The sequence below is a fragment of the Cupressus sempervirens genome, chromosome 10, assembly GCF_028749045.1.
Source record: "Cupressus sempervirens isolate cs-2001-9-10 chromosome 10, ASM2874904v1, whole genome shotgun sequence".
NCBI lineage: Eukaryota > Viridiplantae > Streptophyta > Pinopsida > Cupressales > Cupressaceae > Cupressus > Cupressus sempervirens.
Window position 1 is genome coordinate 942748961 of NC_143127.1, and position 17618 is coordinate 942766578.

Genomic DNA, 17618 nt, shown 5'->3' on the forward strand with positions numbered 1-17618 from the left:
GAATGCTAAAAAAGGGGACATTACAATATCATAATGACTCGAGATACTATGTATATATGTATATATACACACACACATACATACATAATTATATTTGTCATTATATTAATCACATAATAATGGATAGACATATTCCATGCCATGAAGGGGCATGTCTCCTCTCCTTGGCTCATCCTCAAATTTAAATGCATGAGAGATCACTGCCTTTGGAACACAGAAAATATAGACAATGCTATTACATTTGTAGCGATCATTCCTCAACAAATTGTAAGGGAATTCTGACAAGTACTATGAGTGATTTGGTTAATGAATGTAATGTGTTTTCGTTGTGTTTTTAAACTGAGATTCTACGGAATATACAATTTCGCTAACAAACATGTCTTAAAATAATCTTTAAAACCGACTCACAATGCCCAAATTAAAAGACATATAAGAGCTAATAGTTGAGTCACTTATTACAAGTGTTCTATGTTTGTTTTACAAGGTGCAGCTACCATTGGAAGATGTGCAATGAATAAAGAAGGTAAAGAAGGCACACAGCCATCTACCCATAGCCATGAAATAGATGTGAATTAAGAGATTTATAAACATAATCCGGTGTTAGCCCTATTCTAAGTCGTCATTATTTGAATTTTCTATGCTTTCTTTAAACATGCTCAGGTTAGCTATTGAAACCACGTGCCTTATTTCATGTTTACCCAGATACCGTCAACATCATATGAGACGCGCTAAGTATTATAAAAGTGTTCTTTTGAACTACTTCGAACCTCTTTGAATCCCGGTTCGAAGCAGTTCGAAGTGGTTCCATAACTAAAAACTTTGGGCGAAAAGTGGTTATAATTCCCTGGAGGTTTCCAGTTCTCGAGGCATTAATCAATATGTCAGGGGGTAATAATTTGAAGTCGCGCCTTAATTTCGAGCATGAGAGGAGTCATCATCATGACTTGGAATGGGAAATCTTTCGCCCGAAAAATATATTGCTTGTCAGATGAAAGTAATCATTGCAAGGACAGCCACAAAGGGAAGTTATTAAATAAGAGGTCTTGTCATGGGGTTTCCAACGTGCGAATCCAGCCGCAACTGATTTGTCATGAATGCCTCATTATGAGGCCGTACTTCTGCCTGTATGTTCTCTTTTTTCTTTTAAAGGAACAAAAGTTTCCTCTTTTTGTCTATTATGCGAAAGAATGAATTGAAGGAGAAGCGACAAAAAGAGAAGGAAAAGGGTCCAATTTTTCTCAACAGCTACAGGTGAGAACACAAAAAATCTCTCTCTTTGTTCTATTGTTTGTGTTCGTTTCGAAGAAAAGATCAGTTTTGGGCTTTATTTTCCTTATTTGAAATGAAGTCTGTATTGTATTTCTTCGAGAATGTTTCAAGTTTAGAATGTAAACGACCTATCATTAATGATACTAATTTGGAGGGTGTTAGATGTGCTCAATAGGAATGTAATTAGATTGTGTGGTTGGAGATATTGGAACCTAATAATGTTAAAAATTTATTTTTGCAACCAGACATTGATTGGTAATCATTGAACAAAGTTATATGACTATGCTAATTTGACGGTAAAGCAAAGGACAATGATGAACAATTGGTTAGATTGTTGGTTAGTCAAGGCAAGTTGGTTTGTGGAATCAACCAGTAATTGTAGGATATGTGATAATGTGTCTATGTTGATATGGAGAGTTAAAAATAACTTGTATTGGTCAATATGATTGACGATTCATGAAGAGGTGCATGATCCGAGGGAAATGTAACACATTTTGACTTTTGTTGTCAAATTGATGCACGATTGGATTCTATTTTCGATGTGATTTGGAGATAGAGTAGAGAAATTGCAAGCTAATTTCCTTGAGCAGGCCGACGAAATGAATGGTTGTATGGAAATTTTAACCAGCGGTCTAATTGAAGCCGCAACTTTTCTCCCTGCCCTAGTGAGCCCTGAATTGCTTCAACTTTGTATTGATCACTATGATGTGAGAAGTAAAAGCATCTTAAACAAGGATGGAGAACCTATGTTGTCAATTTCTAGGGAAACCATTTCCTCAGTTTTACGCTTACTTGAATGTACCTTTGCTGCATTTACTCCTATCTAGTCCCTAGCTGAGTATCAAGAAAGCCCGAGTAAATACTGTAACATCCTAGCGAGGAAGTGGACAGCAACCAATTACGAAGGTTGTTCAAGGCTGCCCAAAGTAGTCACTAAAGACCACATGAAACCCCATATTCATGACCTCATGGTTTTGTTACATCGAGTTAAGGGTTCAGCTGATGTTTTCCTTTTCAAAGAATGGATGTATCGTTATGTGGAGATTATTCTAAAAAGACAGCAGTTGTTGGATTGGGCTGAGGTAATCACTAGTTCACTCAGGAACCAGCTTAAGCATGCTAAGGAATCTAGGGAAAGTTTCCACATGGCCTCTTATCTGACTTGTTGCATCGCTTGTGTCAGTAACATCACCTCTCTTCCACATGAAACCTGGAGTGAAGATATAACCATCTACCAAAACTGCCCTCTACTTCAAAGGGACAAGGTGTTGGAAGATTTTAGAAAAGTGCATGATGTGTTAATAGAGAGTGTACATTTGAGTTTAAAAAGGGCACCCATGCCAAGGTTATCCTTGGAAGCTCAAAAGTTAATTCAAAACTATGGGAGCTATTTTATCCAGTTTCCTAAATTCACTTATTTAAGGGTAGGCGGGTTTGAGGAAGAACCGATGAAGCTATCTCACTATGCACTTGATTGTTTTGTCCTAGCCGAAGTTTGCAAACAATTGTTTTCGATGATTAAGGATAACTTGCCTCAAGAAAATTGAGAATCAGTTTTCCCTATTAAACTCGGCCCTTTAACCTATAGCAGCATAATTAATGCCTTAGTCATTGGAAGCAATTTGCTTGGTTTTAGTTTTGGGCCCTATCAAGGTAGGAGAGATTTTGATAGCAAAAGATTTGCAACCCAAGTTCTTGGTTTAAAAGGCTAGTCATCTACAGTTCCACATTTAGAGGATTTCTAGCAGGATTGCAAGAATGAAGAAGTATTAAAGAGAGACCATTCTAGATTGACACTTCAACAAATCAGTTCCCTCGAGCTGGAGTTTCAATTAGAAGGAGTGGTTGAAGATGGTTCAAACATTGTCGAACCAGGATGGGAAGAAGCGAGTTGAAACAATTAGAGGTAGATTGGAATCAAGAAGAAGAAGATGATATAAATTTGAGAACCAAATCCATCCTTACTCACACAAACAACTGGCTAAGGAGAAGAAGTATGAGGACGGTCAATGAACAAGTAGCTGGAAAATCTCCAAAAATAGTTTCTTTTTCTGAACAACTAACTTCTGACATTCCGGTTTCATCTCCTGTTGCAAGCAGTTTATCAACACATAATAGGCAAAAAAGAACGTCGTCTCCTGCACAAAATACGGCCCCTAGAACTAGGTCCAAAACTAAGTCCGCGGCACTCATGCAACAGGAAGTTGAAAAGGAGAAGACGATGGCTCAAGGACAAGGTCTAGGCGATGGACTTAGTCTTTCAAATAATCTCGATGGCGATGTGCAACTAATTGAAGCCCCCAGGACAGACCAGCCCAAATTCATGACTCCTACTAGAGAAACCCAAGGAATCCCCACCTCCCATTATTCCATCCTGGCTATCCAATTCAGTCAGTAAGAAAAGGAACCTGTAACCTGTGCCTACACTAGTAAAGAACATTCTCACCAAATATGCATCCCGTGGCTCTAAAGTCAAAAAGTAAAAAGTGATGCCCATCTGATCAAAGATCCAATGACCAGGAAGATAACAGCAGAAGTGGCCATATATAAACAGAAGACTGAATCTGAGGAGATTAATACTGAAGGCCTTAAGGTTACTTCTATGGAATTAGGAACCATAAACAGGGATACAGGTAACCGCTTTTTCAAGTTCTCCGCCGATCACATGCTAACCCAATCGAAAAAGGGCAGTAAAGAAAAGAAGGAACTCAAGGCGCTAGTGATTACCATGGCCGCCTATATAGATTCATTGATGAATCTCAATGCTCTTCCAGTAGTTCAGACCCCACAGTCCTTTGATCCTAATTCTGCGGACAGCCAACAACTAGTTAAGCAAATGCAGAAGGGAAAATTACTTTCGGATACAATGCAAGATTGGATAGCCTCCATAATTAAAGAAGGCAACAAATTTATTTTAGATTTCACTACTACATGTGCTGAGGGGGAAACACTATTTGGTGAGATTCAAACCCTTACACCAAGATGGGAGGCTGATCACTAAAATTTCTTAGTGAAAATTTCTATGAAAATTGTAGATTCGTGCATGCTGTTCATTCTGAAAAGCAATATGGGCTGGAAAGAATCTATCTACAAGGAAGCCATCGAGGAAATGCAATCAATTGAAATTGAGATTGCCAGGATGCACAAAGAGCTCTTGATGGATATGAATGTTGTAAATCCTATAGTGATTCCACAATTCAAAGATGGCAATCTAGATTTTGAGGTGCTAACTAAAGGTTTCAATGATGCAATAATGAATATCAAAGACAAGGACACACCTATTGCCAGTGATTTCACTATGCTGGCAAACATTGAATCTATGTTGTACTTGAACAGGAATCTCATGTCGCAGCAAAGTCAAAGGATTAAAGAATTCAAATGGCAAAAAGATGCCTGCAGATCCAAGTTGTTGAGCTAAAAGAACATGTACTCCCATGCAATGCAGGAATTCACGAGTACCTTCAAGAGCTGGAAGTTGGTGAAGCAAACCACGGCTGATGAGGAAGAAACCAACAATGAAGTTTGATTAGATCAGTTACCTTCTGTTTATTTTTGAAACTGTCTTTACTGATTGTAACTATTTAACTAAAAGGCTGGGCTTTAATGGAGGCCTTTTCGGATATGTAAAAAACTATAAATGCTGAAGCATTTAACTAGTTAGGGGTTAGAAATTAGAAAGCCAAAATATACTTTGATAAAGCTAGTTTTCCGAATTGAATAAAGTTAGTTTTTCGAATTGAAATAGCAATAAACAGATAGAATATATATATAAGCACTCTTTTGAAAGACTATGGGCTGAAAGTTTTGAATATATATATATCATTTTCGACCGTGCTTTAAAACTTGGTGTTTGAAGCAATTCAATCATTGTTACTTTGTGAACATTGATAAGCTGGCGTATGTGATATCTGTTGCTGTTTCTCCCCAATTTATGTTCATTTATTTTCTTTTATGATTACTTTGAACTATAATGGTATTTAGTTTTCAGTTAGATTATTGTTGATGAAAAGACTTTGGGCTTTTCATGTCATTTCTATAAACAAGTATGGATCTTTACCTCAGTACCTAAGAGTATGTGAGAGTTCCTTATACGCTTTTTGGTAAAAAGTGTGCATTTCATTATTGTTAATGCCTTTGAGTCCACTGACAAATTTTACAAAAGGGAGTTGTACCTTTAAATGTAGAGGAAAAGCATATAATATGAGGTTTTCCCAACTGTTGTGAATATTTTTGGATAATTTTTGGATTTTCCATTCCCTAGGTAGAGAGTAAGTTATTGTTTGATCGGAAAAGACAATTTGTTCACTAACATCCGGTAGGTTGAAATGTGGTCTTGATGCAGGAGCATCTTGGGTTTTCTTGGTGACTACTTTGGAGTTCATGGGAGGAGGCTCGGTAGTTTCTTTGGAGGGTGCATGGACTGGTACTTGTTCGAAGAAGGATTGGTGCTTGGCATGCTCTAGGAGCTCGGCATGGTCTTTGGAACTCGGCATGTTCTATGGAGCTCGATATGGTCTTTGGTTGCTCGGCTTGGTCTGGGAGGAGCTCAACCTTGCTTAGGAATTTGGTGCCCGTTGCAGGCCGTGTAAGTAATTTTCCACAATGAGTTAGAGGATGAAAATTTCAAGAATTGAAGAGGGCCTAGATTTCTACCTATGGTTCAAAGCGCGACTTCTAATTCATTCAGAGCTAGGAGATATCGCAATTTTACTCAGACATCGATTTTGGGCATTTAATTGTTGTTGTTGGCCGACTTGTGGCATTTAATTAATGTATTTGTATATAATTTGTGTTCTGGGCCAACTTGTGGTTTAGATTGGTATAAGTAGGGGTTGGGGGGACGTCTTTGGTCATTATTCATCCATCGTGGAAAAGAGGAGGAGCTTGATGAGGGAATTTGGAGAAGAGCTAGTAGCTGCGGCTTGGAAAACAAAGAGATTGCTTGGTGGGCTTGTGAGCACAAGTTGAGATCTTACTTGGGGGTTTCTACCAGAGTGTGGATCTGGGCTAGCTAGGGTTTGGATTGGATCTTGAGGGATCTTATAAAACTGCTATTACTTGCTTTGTATTAGGCCATAAGCAGGAAGGCCTTACAGCCTGGCACATTGCATGTAATCAATTATATTTTATGAATATTATTATGATTCGGTATCAGATCTTGCATTCTTGTTGTTGTGTTTCCGTTGCATGGTTGTATAGTTGGGGGCTAGGACATCTCCTTTGGGGATTCTCTTGCCTTGCGCTGCGTCAGGTGGTATCAGAGCGAAGGTTGTTCCTAAGCGTGTAGACAGATCGCCAAAGTTGTGGCAGTTTGCACCAGGACTTGAGTTGGAGAAGTAGATCTGAGAAGATCTTGATCTGGTGGTGTATTATTTTCTTTCTAGAGTCCTAGATCTCTTGGTTGTGAGGTGGCAGATTGTGGTTCTAACTTGCAATTGCAGAGGGCTTACAAATGGATCAATGGATGCAAAGATGGAAGACTAATCTTGTGAGGCATGATCATAGAGAGTTTTTTTGGATTGCAGATCCGTGGTCTTGCACTTGTGATTTGGTTCCTAATTGTTCATACGAGGTGGCAGGTTACGATCTGACTTGCAAACAATTCAAGATTGTCACAAGGAGCGTGGGAAGGATTTGTTGCAGAGGGTTTACGAAGATCTTGGAAGATGGTTCTGAGAGGATTGGACCCTAAGATGATTGTGAATCTTCGTGATGTGGTGGAGAGAAGGTTTGCTAAGATGTCTACTCGGCTTGAAGCTAGTTTGGCTGATCGAACTAAGAAGGTGGTTGCTCAATTTGAAACTAGTTTGGATGATCGAGATAAGGACAGGACGAGGAAGGCATTCTGTAGATGTTTGTGGAGCTAGAGTCTACCGATCCGGAAGAGAGTTGTTTGGTCAATTAAGAGACTTGTTCACGAGAGAAGATGGCATACCAAGGTTGACGTATTTGAGGTTGGTTTTGTTGATCAGTTTGTGGAGTCTGATACAAAACTTGCAGAGCAGCTGGAGGTTGTTGCTGAAGATATTCCTAACCTTGTTGATGCTAGGACAGAGATTGGTTTTCATGATCAGTTGGTCGGGTCTGACATGGAAATTGCAGAGCGCTTGGTCATGGATGATCTAGTTGCTGTTGGTGGTGAGTTACATATTGCAGAGCATCTTGTTGTGAGCAATGAGATTGTTGGGGTTGTGAGTTTGGCATGTGTTGATGGAGATCTTCATATTGCTACTGATGTGGAGTTGGTTGCTGCTAGTGTGAATTCACTAGTTGTTGATGTGGATAAGGATTTGTTGATGAAGCATTATGTTTAGTTTGTTCTTGGGAGTGAGCATGCTGATTGGATGGTTGGGATTCTGGTGTTTGATAGCATGATGCAGATGTGGATGATGTACAGATTGGTTTTCTTGTCCCTGTTGGAGTGGAAGCCTTTGGTAAAGATGAAGTTGGTTGTTGATCTTTCTTTGGGCATCAAAGTGTGGAACACACTTTTCTATTTACCTAGGGAGTCTGATGCAAGAGCATCTTGGGTTTTCTTGGTGACTACTTTGGAGTTCATGGGAGGAGGCTCGGTAGTTGCTTTGGAGGGTGCATGGACTGGTACTTGTTCGAAGAAGGATTGGTGCTTGGCATGCTCTAGGAGCTTGGCATGGTCTTTGGAGCTCAACATGGTCTGGGAGCTCGACATGGTCTGGGAGCTCAACATGTTCTATGGAGCTCGGTATGGTCTTTGGTTACTCGGCATGGTTTGGGAGGAGCTCAGCCTTGCTTAGGAATTTGGTGCCTGTTGCAGGCCGTGTAAGTAATTTTCCACAATGAGGTAGAGGATGAAAATTTCAGGAATTGAAGAAGGCCTAGATTTCTACCTATGGTTCGAAGAGCGAGTTCTAATTCATTCGGAGCTAGGAGATATTGCAATTTTACTCAAACATCGATGTTGGGCATTTAATTGTTGTTGTTGGCCGACTTCTAGCATTTAATTTATGTATTTGTATATAATTTGTGTTATGGGCCAACTTGTGGCTTAGATTGGTATAAGTAGGGGTTCGAGGGAAGTCTTTAGTCATTATTCATCCATCGTGGAAAAGAGGAGGAGCTTGAAGAGCAAATTTGGAGAAGAGCTAGTAGTTGCAGCTTGGAAAACAAGGAGATTGCTTGGTGGGCTTGTGAGCACAAGTTGAGATCTTCCTTGGAGGTTTCTACTAGAGTGTGGATCTGGGCTAGCTAGGGTTTGGATTGGATCTTGAGAGATCTTGTAGAACTGCTATTACTTGCTTTGTATTTGGCTGTAACTAGGAAGGCCTTACAGCCTAGCGCATTGCATGTAATCAGTTATATTTTATGAATATTATTGTGATGTTTCCGTTGCATGGTTGTATAGCTGGGGGCTAAGACATCTCCTTTGGGGATTCTCTTGCCTTGCGCTGCATTAGTCTTGCATTAACTCTAGTCAGGACTATTAGAAATCTATCATCTCCTTGTTCAAGTACAAGTTCAGCATTTCCTGTAACAACTTCCTCAATTTCCTCATCATTCGCGCCTTCAATAGGTCTTCCTCTTCTTTGGGCAGTCTCTATTGCTTCAAGTCTAGTCGAAATTTGCTTCAACATATACATCACTGTTGGATCCACATCTCTCCTTCCACGATCCATCCTTACAACCCTCTACAATTGTCGGTTAGGCCTCAACTCTACCACCCTACAACTGAACTTAATTGAGGCTTCGCAACTTGGGATTCGCAACACAAGTTCACAAGGAACACAACCTTAGCTCTGAAACCATTTGATGCAGTCCCCAGTTGGAGAGACCTCAAACAAATCGGCCTAATTGTGTAGCTAGCGCGCACACAACGGAAACAAGCTTTTGGAGAGAACCAAGCAAGATCAACGTTCATTCCCAGAAAATCAGATATACGAAGGTTCCAAAATTGACCTTCTTACATGTCGACCTTTTTATGCCCTCTTGCTTACATTCAATCAAAGACCTTAGATCCAATTCTAGAGAGCTAAAATTCTTATTGAGGAACTAATACCCCTTAAGATGCATTACATTACAATAAATAGACATCACGACCACAGGTTGGCCTCAAGATCCAAAATATTTCCCGAGAATAGAAACACATAACAACAAATAGGTTTGATCCCAAATCATAAGGAATGAGTGACAAAACACTTTTGAAAGCTTGCGGTTACAGATAAAGGTCCTCACATGATCAAAGAACATAACTAAATGTGCCACCGAAGATCCACAATTGTAGAAATCCGTCGTGAAATCGAAATCCACCAAGGGTCATGAAACTAGCAAAAACAGAGTATTTGAGAGAGAACGAATCACAACGCGAGCAACAAGGATACAAGCAAGCTGCAAAACTAGGATTAGGAACCAAACTCAATCCAGATCATACTTCGAACATCACAAGTGTTGACTCAAACAAAACAAGGATCGCTGAAACAATCAACAAACTGAAATAAATTGGCAAAACTTGCAAACTAAACAAAGAATAATTTTGGTTGATGATGCATGTCCTTTTAACTTGGTACTACAAACTTCCACCCTCTTATATGTATTTGTACTTTCATATTCAAAATAATTTTTCATCTCAGTAATCCAATGAAGCAATTCATCTAAATCTAGCTTACCATTACAATCCAATAAATTGAAATGTGGTCTTGCATTAACTCTAGTCAGGGCTCTTACAAATCTTTCATCTCCTTGTTCAAGTACAGGTTCAGCATTTCCTACAACAACTTCCACAATTTCCTCATCACTCACATCTTCAATAGGTCTTCCTCAATTTCCTCATCACATCTTCAATAGGTCTTCCTCTTCTTTGTATAGTCTCTACTACAAATCTAGCCAATATTTTTCCTAATCTCCATTGCTATGGGATCCACATCTCTCCTTCCTCGAACCATCTTTGCAACCTCTACAATTGTAGGTCAAGTCTCAATTCTACCACCCTACAACAAAAGTCAATTGATTTTGCAACTTTGGATTTGCAACACAAGTTCACAAGGAACACAACCTAAGCTCTTGATGCAGGAGCATCTAGAGGTATAAGGGCAATCCTGTCTCACCCAAAAAAAAAATGCACTTAGACTTAGTTTTTGTTTCATGTCTTTACATTTTTGGATATCCATTTGGGTCAAATAAAGGTTCCAACTCTCACAGTTCAACTATCAGTGCGTTTGAAAATCTCGAAAAAATAGGAGCATGTATTTGGGCCATCATTTCGGTAAACTAGGATGTGTGAATTGGCCAGATGAATGTAATCATGATTTAGAGCATTCCAGAAAAAGAATCAGGTCAATAGGCCCCACGGTTTGAAATTTATTGCAGTTTTTCGAGTTTTGGAGACCTCCTAAGAATGCTTCAAAGTCAAGTTTGGGGCATTAAATGACCTCGAAAAGGGTTGAAAAATGGGGGACGAGCAAAGCTTGTCCATAGGGCTATAGAGTGCTTTGAGAGCTTTCCGAAAATGTAAACGGTTCATCAATCGGAGCTACGGTTCAAAAGTTATGCCTCCCGGAAGTTCGATTACCGTTTCTGGATTCTTCTAGATTTGCACGGACTTCTAACGCAACTTCCGGAACCTTCTATTTGGTCGGTGGATGCCTACTAGCACTTTCTAGAATGTACTCCTAGTCCTTAACCCTCCGGGGTTTATTTAAGGAGATTTTTGGCATTGTAAAAGGCAATTTGGAGTGGAGTTTGAGAGGAGGTACTAAAAGGAGAAATTATCTCCAGATTTATGCTATTGTAAGCCCTTAGGGTATGTTTTGAAGTTTATTTTCTTTGCACTGTTTGTACTAGCTTATTTTCTCAGTTAATATAATTTTCCCTTTCTGTTGGTTCCATTCTGTTCTTGGGTCGTGTCCCCATCAAGTGGTATCAGAGCTGGAATTCCTAAGCATGCGGACAGATCGCCGAACGTGAGGCAGTTTGCACCAGGACCTTGAGTTGGGTGAAGTTTGTCAAGAAGTTTTTCATTGTGTAGTCAGATCGCCGACTGTGAGGCAGTTTGCACAAGGTTCTTGTGTTGGATGAGATTTGTCTTCTGAAGACTTGATTATGGAGAAGAGAAAGAAGAAGATGACTTTTGTGATTGGATGGATTCTGAGGATTCCTCGACTTGAGAAATTTAGAGCAAGAAATCAACAATCATTGCTAGTTGATTTGCAGAAGCAAGTGAATGAATTAGAAGCTGAATTGCGGAAACGAAGAGCATGTCACCAGAAAAGAGATGTTGATAATTCCTTGGATGTGGAAAAGGAAGATGATCTAGTGGAAGAGCAAGCGGATGAAGAGAAAATTATTTGCCGACCAGAAGTTGGAGAAATAGAAGCTTTTCAAGTGTAAGCTCTTCAAGTAGAAGCTCTTCGAAAATAATCTCTCTTAAGGAAGCTTGAGAAGTAGAAGTTTGGGGAAGTAGAAGCTCTGAGTAAGCAAATATCTCTTATATTGTAAGAATTTGAAGTCTTTTCATTTGGAGGATATTGTAATGAATTTCAAGTATTAATGGATGCTTTTATGAAGCATTTTTGTCATCTCTCTATCTCCATATTGTTGCATTTTTGGTTGTGAGTCGGTACGGGTGGTGCTGGCCCGTCATCAGCTCTGATACCACTTGACACAATGCCTAGTTGAAGAGACCTCAAAGAGATCAATCCAATCTTGCAACAAAAGTAAACACAACAGAAACAACAAGTATTTGTAGAAAACCAAGTGAGATATGCATTCATTCATAGAAAGGCAAATTTACAAAGTTTCAACAATTGGTTTTCTTATATGTTAGGCTCATATGCCTAATTGCTTAATATCTTCGGTCACGGACCTTAGATCCAATTCTAGAGAACTAAAATTTGTGTTGAGGGAGTAATACCCTTTAAGATACATTAGATTACAATATATAGGCATCGCAATATGCAAATATCCCAAGAACGGGAAACGCATAATAAAAAATAGGCTCGATCCCAAATCATAAGGAACAAGTGAAAAACACATTTAAAAGCTTGTTGTTCCAAATTTCAGTCCTCATATGAACCAAGAACATAGCTGAATGCCCCACCGAAGTTCCACGACCATAGATTTCCCTTGCATGATCAAAAATCCATCAATGATCATAAAACTGGCAAGAACACACTACCCAAGAGAGAATGAATCACAACTCGAGCAACAAAAATCCAAGCGAGCTATGAATCTAGGAATAGGAACCAAACTAGGTCTAGATCATACTTTGAACATCGCAAGTCTTGATTCAAACAAAACAAGGATTGCTGAAACAATCAACAAACTGGAATAAATTGACAAACTTAACAAACAAACATAAAATATTTTGGGTGACGCAAGATAGCTCCGAACCCAAGATGCTCCTGCATCAATGGGTAAATGAGTTCGACTCAAAAAAACCATACAATTGAATACTAATATCAATATCATAATTTGGCTTTCTCTAGAAAATATCTCCTACTTATCAATTGATGAGCTTAAGGGGCTTTCTCATGAACGGCTCATAAGGCACAACACTTGCTGAAGGTTTTGCAAATGGGGTTGCAAGAAGAGTGGGTTTAACCATAGAGGAAACTCCACAATTAAGCGCACTCGAGTTGGAGTAGCACTAGAATGGGTGACCTATGGGGAATCTCAGTGCTTCACCAGTAAACCACTACTAGTGAAACATGGGTCAATAAGTTTGACTCAAAAAAACTGCATAGTTGAGTCCTAAAATATCATAATAAGCATTTCTTAACTAAAAGCAATGTTGGAAAATCATGGGATTTAAGCGCAAAAGAATTTTATATTAAAAAGAAAATGGTTGTAAAACTGAGGAAGCTGCTGCATTCCTTATATTGAGATCAAGGTCGAAATCTCCCAGCAGCAATTAATAGGCGCAGAACTTCAGCAAACGAATATATTGCAATTTTGTGGTACTGCATATATAAAATGCAATCCAGCTTTAATAAAAACTTTTGTGACCTACCCTTATTTACCACCACAATAGAGGGCCCATTGAACCATCATTTGTAGAGACAAAGTTACTAATAAAAACCTGCAATAGTCGTGAATAAATGCATTTGCTAATTTAATCCAACATCTGGTGTCGGACATCTTCATAAAAAACAGTTTCCCTAGAATTTCGTGCTACAAAAATGGAGGTATTGTATGAACATTTCTTGAGGCAGATATTTTAGAACATATTTATTATCTTATCAATTTTATTCATTTCTTGTGAAATAATATAATTAAAATTTGCATCAAAACGTGTGAAAGCCATAAAAAGAAAATAATGAAACTGAAACCCTTCCCAGCAAAAACCAAAAACAAGAGAGCAGCCACATTACGGTTAGCTTTAAGTGTTTTAACTATATTACGTCTTATATAACGAAAGCAAAGCAGGATCAAAGTTGGTTACCCTCAAATCGCGGAGAAGCAGATAAATCTGACAGGAACTGAAGTTTCCGCAAATAAATAAAAAGGAAAATTATAATGAAAATTCCGATTACCGGAACCGAGGATATTTGTTTCCTTCCCTATTTTTATGTCCAGATGACAAATACTGTCGATGTTTTCAGAGCTTTATTTGATACCTGGTTGGTCTAATCCATGCTATTTTTTATAATATTTATTCAACTGACTATCTATCGGAGTTTTTTTTTTTTTTTTTTTTTTTTCTTGCGATGAATAGTGTCATTTTCTATTAATAAAATATACTCAGATTACAATCCACAAAAAAAGGGCCGGGGGATACAAAATCACCCCGCAAGTGAGTTCACATAGTCGAAGTCAAACTAAAAATACGGTCACAGCCGAAACAGATACTATTCATCAAAAAAAAACAATATAAGGCAACTTCAGGTGGCCAAAGCAGTGCTAGCTGAGGGTGGTGGATCATCTTTGTTGTGAAAACCCCAATCATCTTTAGGATTGGGGCGCGGGCTGGGAACAGTCCAGCGATCTTCAACAGCGACAGTAACAGTGGCAGCCTCCGCATCTTTAACCTCTGGTCGCAGAGGAGAGATCACCAGGTCCAGGTAAGGCCACTTCCTAGAATGCGCATGATGAGAACTAGGAGGAGGAGCCGGGGACCAACCAAAACCACCACGAGGTGGGGACGCTGAGTGGCACCTCCATCCGCCATCACCACCACTGGGAGAGTAGTCGCAGGAAGCCTGGGAACGTGGGGTGTGCAAGTGGCCGCTAGAGGAGTGGCGCGTATCTATGTTATTTTTATCCATTTATCCATATATGTTTCTATACTCATGGGCATTTAGGCTATATTTTATCTTTAAAAAAGAGTCGTCGGTCTAGGAAAGCGTGAACAAATAGTAAGTATTATATATTAATATATTGATGGTGAATTAATTGAATATTTATATTTTTAAATTTAAATTCATGTAAAATAAGTTTAGAGATATTAAATTTCAAAATATCTAAGATTTATAAATATAAATAAATTATCATACAAAATTGTGTGTATTAAATGACAAATGTATCGATGGTGAATTCAAAGTTGTCCTAATCAATGTTTTCATAAAACAAAAAAAGATATAATTGAAATTTCTTAATGGAGCTAGTGTTTCAGAAGAAAAAAATAAAAAGTATATAGTAATTGTGACTAGTAACGTGTTTTTATTTTTTGTAGTCAAAACTAGATACTACGAAAATTTTGATCTTGAGCCCCCTAAACTTTTAAAAGTATTTCTTCCATTCATATATATATATATATATATATATATATATATATATATATATATATATATATATATATATATATATATATATATATATATATATATTATCACTCTATATCTAACATTGATTAGAAATAAAAAGACAAAATATCGATGTTACATTAGTAAATAACAAATTATTATATGTCATTTGAAGTAGTGAACATTTTGGATGTGTAAGTCAAAAAGGGTAACTAGTGGAATACAAAGTTAAATGCCAACTAGTTCTTAAGACATTGGAATGGTCATCTAATTTATTCAAATGTTTACAACAAATTTTGTTGTCTTTGTAAGAAGCCCCTTGGCTTAACTAAATGTCCACTTGATTCTTAAGACATGAGGATGGTCATCAAATTTATTCAACAAAGTAAAATATTTACAACCAAGTTTGGTTTCATTGTAAGAAGCCCCTTAGCTTAATAATTATATTTGTAATATTTATTTATAGAATATAATTTCTTTACAAATATTAATCAAAGCAAACTTTTGATTAGATGTGGATTCAAGACTCAAAGTCAAAGAGGGCAAAATAAAAAATCAAACTAGTAATGTGCATTTGTAGGAAAACACAAAGGGATTAATAGAAACATAATTGTTTGTGGAAGTTGAATAAGTTGCTTTGTCTATTCAATGTAATGCAAAGTTGTAGCTATGTAATGTATAACATGATTAATGATTGTCACCTAATTTTCACCCTATAAGCTCAATCAAGATGATATGTTATAGAATACAAATTATGATGTAGTAGGTTGCAATCACTGAGAAATATAAGTATGCTACTACAGGAAAGCAAGAAAAAATAGGAAATACATGCTACGGGAGAAAGCATAATGCAAGTTGTTGTGGGAAGTAAAATGTGGTAGCAAGTAGTAAATTGTAGCTATAGGCAGTAACTATAGAGCAACAAGAAAAATACATGTTGCAAGGAATATGTAACTTTGAAGAGTGAAAAGATAAGGAATATCATTGTCATCAAATTGTATTGCTACAAGAAATCCAAAGTTATATGTTGTTGCAGGAAGTAAATGAAAAATCTAAACTTTGATAATGTGTAGTTTTACCAATTTTCTTTTTTTTTACAGTTACAGCCACTTTGTATGCAGGTTGCATGCATGTATGGGCGCACAAATGTGTAATATCATACTCAAATGAAATGTATATGAGTGCCCTTTTATTTAAACAAGGTTTAAGTCATTTTCATGAGGAAATGGAAAAGTTATGTTCATTTTTGTGGCACCTTGCCCAGAAGATTTTTCAAAACTTGCAGCAAAAAGAAAATTTTGGTACGGCCAAATATGGACTCGTATGACCTTATAAATTGGTGAGTAAGATATTGATGTTATGAATAAACTTTATTCTTACTAGCCAAATTCATGTTGACATTTAAGGGGTCATATAATTCATTTCCTACAAAATCTCCTATTAAATTGAGTGTTGAACCATATATTTGAATGGTTGAATAGATGATTTGTAAATACCAGATCTGAGAAATGAAAGAAAACAAATATAATGGTGAGAAACAACCAAAAGTCAAACACATGGAAAACTCACAAATGTAATATTTCTTCATAAGTTCTTATACCAAAACTTCAGAGTACAAGCAAAAAATGCCTACAATTCAATGTCTTCAATAGCCCATATTCTAAGAGTTCTCATGCACCATTATTGTAATTTAATAATTATTAACTAGTTGATATTATAAATAAGTTGATTAATTATTAATGTTTTATAAAAGAAGGGAAAGTAATGACATTGATTAGAGTGGATAAGATGCATTGATGAGTTGGAGGACTTTTTATGAAGAAGTTGAGTTAGTTTGCAGATAAGAGGAGAGTATATAAAGGAGGTGGAGAATAGTTAGGGTCAAACTTGATTTCTCCTTAGAGTTTGGAAGACATTTATGGTTAATTGCAACATTTATAGGGGTAGTTTTGGTGAGCCATATGGTTGTGTGTGACTTGGAGAGACTGTTAGGATCAACCAAGGACAAAAATAACAATTACATGCAAATATAACCAATATCATAAAATAATAAATTGCACAAAAGAGAACACGCAACACAAGGATTTAACACGGTTCACCCAATCCCTAGGCTACATCCACCAAAAATAAGTCGATAATTATTATTATCCAATGATTACAATCTGCAATCCCTTACAGCTCAATACTGCCTCAAGAAGCTACAATCTCATCATACATTATGAAATCCCTAACTAAGCCATTTTATACAAGCTTTTGTTGCTTACAAAATTAGGGCTAGAATAAGTCATCCAATAGAAAAATAATAGCCCATGCCTTTTACAATAGTGAGTCATTTTTTGCTTCGGGGGTACTGCCCTCGAAAACCCCCATGAGGGCATTGCCACTCAACCCCACCATGTACTATGATAGGGAGCACACCTAGGGCACTACCCCAAGACCCTACAAGGGGCACTGCCCCTTGACCTCATCTTGGGGGTGCTTCCCCTAAACTCCTATAGAAAAAATATGGGTGGAAACTACACCGAATAAACCTTTGAGTCTGATTAGACTCCACATAAGAACAAAGACGTTTTAATGCACATGACTTCATTTTTAGTGAGTGGAGTGGCCTATTTATGGGGCTATTTTCTTGCATTC

The 17618-nt window shown here is 37.6% G+C and overlaps 1 protein-coding gene across 3 annotated transcripts in view; it reads right to left on the reverse strand.

The window, feature by feature from the left end:
• Positions 1-13874, reverse strand: part of LOC149537074 (PLAC8 family protein) — a 183655-nt gene extending 169781 nt beyond the window's left edge. For 2 of the 3 annotated variants that reach the window (XM_089807020.1, XM_089807021.1), the window contains exon 1: positions 13682-13874. The gene's annotated coding sequence lies outside the window, so the exon portion shown is untranslated. The remainder of the gene's footprint in view (positions 1-13681) is intronic. The other variant, XM_089807022.1, reaches the window with a different exon arrangement.
• Positions 13875-17618: the final 3744 nt, after the last annotated feature.